This window comes from Penicillium manginii (assembly GCF_028828005.1).
Source record: "Penicillium manginii strain IBT 31320 chromosome Unknown utg000004l:1.0-7231830.0:1.0-7236170.0, whole genome shotgun sequence".
Taxonomy (NCBI): Eukaryota; Fungi; Ascomycota; class Eurotiomycetes; order Eurotiales; family Aspergillaceae; genus Penicillium; species Penicillium manginii.
In genome coordinates, this window is record NW_026643105.1 from 57151 (window position 1) to 61946 (window position 4796).

Here is a 4796-nt window from a genome sequence, read left to right on the forward strand (position 1 = left end):
ATTAATTGCCTATTCTTCATTATGCCTGAAATCCAATTACCAGAGATAACCCTTATAGATGATGGCGAGGCATGTGATGTTGATGATTCATCTTTCCTGGATCTTTACTCTGACAGTATTGCGCCTGAGCACTCTGCAAGTCAAACAACACAGTCTTTCCAACCTATCAAGATCCCAGGGTGTCTTAAACCTATCAACAACCACATAATATTCGAAGCAATGAACAAGGAAGAGTTTGTTGAATGGTGGCTTCGTACATCTGCTGGGCAAGCTGAGGATGCGAGAGTATGGGATACAAAGGGCTGCCGAGCAGATATCTGGGCTTCATTCGACCAGGTTGCTTACTGTGTTACTGGGAAGCCAATGATGATGTGCAAGCGATGTGGTGCTATTCTCCACCACCCCAATGCTATAAGTCGTTCTAGTAAGAGCGCACATGGAACTACTGCGTTACGCCGCCATCTTACACGTCAAACATGCCAGGCCAGAGGGCAAGCGCAAGGGAAAGGGTCTCATCTACAGCGGCTACTACAGCATCAGGTAAGGACCTTCTTTTCCAGCCGGAAAACCATCTAATGCTTCTCTCTCTTGATTAGGCAGCCATAGCCCCTGAAGCATTCAACGAGAACCGATGGAAACAGCAACTTATTACAACAATATCTACATTACGCCTTCCCTTTACAACGATCGAACACCCTGAATTTCTGAAGCTTATCCGACTAGCTCAGCGAGCTCCCTCTCCTATCAATATGCCCTCTCGCGTAACATTACAACGTCAGATTCAAACAAAGGCAAAAGATCGTCGGAAAGAGATACTTCGGAAATTGCCAAAGCATGCAAAGCTTTCAATTAGTCTGGACTATTGGACCTCGCCCTTTCAACAAGCCTTTATGGCAGTATCTGGCTATTTTATTGATTCAGAATGGGAATACCGAGAGGTTTTACTTGATTTTAAACCTCTTGAGGGTGAGCATACTGGGGTAAATCTCAGTCAAGAGGTTCTTGAACTACTTCGAGAGTATGAGATTAAGGAGCGAGTATTGGCTATTACTACTGATAATGCGTCCAATAACTTAACCCTTGTTTCTTCTCTCCAGGAAACTCATCTCTCTCAAGGCCTGAGCTCTGATACCATTATTATCAGAGTACCATGCCTTGCTCACGTCATTCAGTTGAGCCTTAAGCAGCTCCTTGGTCAAATAAAAGCAAACCCTGTCAATGAGAATGTTGAATCTATTTGGTCAGAAGAGCATATGCAGAAAGCACGTCAAATAGCAAAAGAGTACAGTATAGCCAGCACCCTTCGCAAGGTTTGATGATCTAATACCCTCACTATTCTCCGAATCTCTACTAATTCTATTATGGTTTACCTAGATTCGAAACCTTGCTGTATTTATTAATGCAAGCCCTCAGCGCCGTGCGAATTTTAGGAACCTTCAGCCTGAAGGCTCTCAACTGTTTCCAATTCAAGATGTACGAACACGCTGGAATTCAACATTTCTGATGCTCCGCCGGGCAAAGCGACTTCAGTCCTATCTTAATACCTACTGTGTGGCAGATCACCATACTGATCTTCAGCTGAGTAGAGATGAGTGGCAGCAGATTGATTATTTGATCTGCATTACGCAGCCATTCTATCAATACACCACCGCTCTCTCAAAAACCAAAGGCATTACAATTCACATGGTTTTCAGTATCTATAATCGTCTGTTTGAGCATCTTGAAAGCCGCCAGCGTCAGTTGTGCCACAAGAAGATCTTATGGAAACGTCAGATGCTTCAGGCACTGGAAAAAGCAAGAGATAAGCTCAAGGACTATTACTCAGCGACCGATACTCCAGGGCTTATCAACATATATACCAATGGAACTATCTTAGCGCCGCAGTATAAGCTTGAGTTCTTTCAGACCCCTGAGTGGCAAGATAAGGACTTTGCAGGTGAATATAAAGCAGCACTCGAGCAGCAAATTCTTGCCTATGAAGTTCAACTCCATGATACTTGCTCACAATCTGAAGGGCCTTCTTACCCACAGCCTGTTCAAGAGATTGAAATATTGCTTGATAGTTATAGAGCTCGACCCGTAGTACCACTCTCAGAGCTCCATCAGTATCTGAAGGGGGGTAAGTATTCTCCCAAAACACAGTTTCAATACATACCTCTCTAACTATTCATTCAATAGGTACTATACTCACTTCCCCACTTGATTTCTGGAGGGACCATGAGCAGCAGTTCCCAGTGCTTGCAGCAATTGCTCGAGACATGCTTTCTGTCCCAGCTACCGGTGCAGGTGTAGAACGCTTATTCAATTCTGCCCGCGATATCTGTCATTATCGCCGCGGCTCTCTCCATGCAACGACTATTCAGGATCTCATGCTGCTCATGTGTGCTAATCGATTTGATATTGAGGAGGAGCAAATTGCTTTTATACGAGAATATAAAACAGAGTACGAGATAGATATTCAACAGGAGGATACCACAAAGCATATTCTACAGGAGATCATAGAGATTAGTGAGGGGGAGGAGGAGGAGGAGGAGGAGAAGGAGAAGACTCCTCTACAGCATCATACAAAGCGAAAAAGAGATAATTATGAAGCTGAAGAGGATACATCAGATGAGGCAGGAGGCTCTGCGGAAGAAGAGCCTCTACTACCTAAGCAATCTAATACTCAGCGTGCTTCAGGGAGGGCCCGGATACCATCGATACGGCTACAGGGATATACTACTTAATATAATCTATAATTTCATTCACATCTCTGCTCTCACTGTATCTGATTCAATATAAAAATCACTATTGTATCACAGAATCACTTTATTATCGAAACCACAGCATTACAGCCAAGATCTCGCTTAATCTTCATATTTTATGCAACGCATGTTAGCCCTAGAAAAAGCCCTATCTTTGGGCCATTGGGCCGTTTTGGGCCGGCCCATTAATGGGCTATGGGCCGGGTTTTTGACCCAATGGCCCAATTGGGCCGACCCAAATGGGCCGGCCCATGGGCCATGTACAGGTCTACTCGATACATCATGAGATGAAAGCGATCCAGATTATCTGTGATGAATATGCACCTGAGGATATCTATAATATGGATGAGACTGGTCTTTACTGGCATCGTATGCCTAATGGTGGGCTTGCATCTGAAGGTCGACCTGGCCAGAAAAGAGACAAGACTAGGATAACTATTGTCGTAGCATCGAATGCGACTGGTTCGGATCGATTACCTCTCTGGATTATTGGAACTGCAAAGACACCTCATGCATTAAGGGGTGTTAATATGGCTTCTATTGGATGTAAGTGGCGTCACAATAAGAAGGCTTGGATGCGACACGAAATTATGGAACAATGGTTACGTACTTTTTACCTACGGATCGGTAGGCAAAGACGTGTACTTCTGTTAATGGATAATTTCAGTGCACATCTTGTAGCTCTTGAAAAGGCGCCACCGCCGTCTAATATAAGGATAGTCTTCTTCCCAGCGAACGCTACATCTATCTACCAGCCCCTTGATCAGGGTATTATCCAAAACCTCAAGCATTATTATCGCAAGAGCTGGATGTATTGGATGATAGGTATGCTAGACCGTGGTATCGATCCACGTGAACGCATGAGTCTAAACTACACAGTACGGTGGTTAACACAAGCGTGGCGAACAAAGGTCAGTAATGAGACTATTCAGAACTGCTATATCAAGAGTACTGTTGTTCCCGGGTGCCGACCATCTAATCAAGATCTGACTGATCACGATCAGATAGAAAGTAACCCACTGGATCCTGAATTAAAGCCTCTTTATAATCAGGTTGTTGAAAAGCTTGCATTTCAACCAGATGCGGATGAAATATTACCATTTAATGAGTTTCTCAGCCCATCAGATGAAAATATTGATACCGCAGAGCCAGAATTAGAAGATATTATGTTTGACTTCAGTGGTGAGGATATCGACGATGATCTACCTGATCCTGACGAGGAATATATATTTGGGCCAAGACCAGAGATTCCTTCTGATGCGGTAATTCTACGACATCTATCAGATCTATCACTATGGGCTACTTATAGAGAGGGATGCACAGAGGAGAATATGTCATCAATTGAGGCTTTAACCAAAGCTTTCAAGAAGCTTGAGGTAGATAGGAAGAGACAGAAGACATTGATGGAGATGGGATTTAAACCCAAATAGGAAAAGCTTCATGTATATATTATATAATCATCTCACGAGCTACACACATTGGGTGTGTGCAAGAAAAAATCCAAGCCTCAGAGGGTGTGCAGCCCACAAGAGTTGACTGTATTCATACGATCTTGTGGATCAAAACCTCGATCAAGGATAGCAATCATCCAGCGCATCCATTTCTTCCGATAATAGTGCTTCAAATTTTGAATAATCCCTTGATCTAGAGGTTGATATATAGAAGTTGCGTTTGCGGGGAAAAAAAGAACCCTAATATGAGCAGGTGGTGGGATAGACTTCAGACCAGCAATATGTGGAGAGGCATTATCCAAAAGCAATAACGCTTTCTTATGTATAGGAATACGCCTATAAAAAGCATATAACCATTCCCTCATAATGTCTTGACGCATCCACGCCTTCTTATTCCAACGCCAGACACATCCTAGAGCTTGGAAATTGACTCCCCGGAGCGCACGTGGTGTTTTTGCAGTTCCAATTAACCATAAAGGTAATCGGTCTGATCCATCTGCATTTGTTGTAACGACAAGAGATATTCTAGTCTTATCTTTCTTCTTTCCAGCAATTTTTCCATGGGAAAGACCCCCATTTGGCATCTGCCTCCAGAATAGGC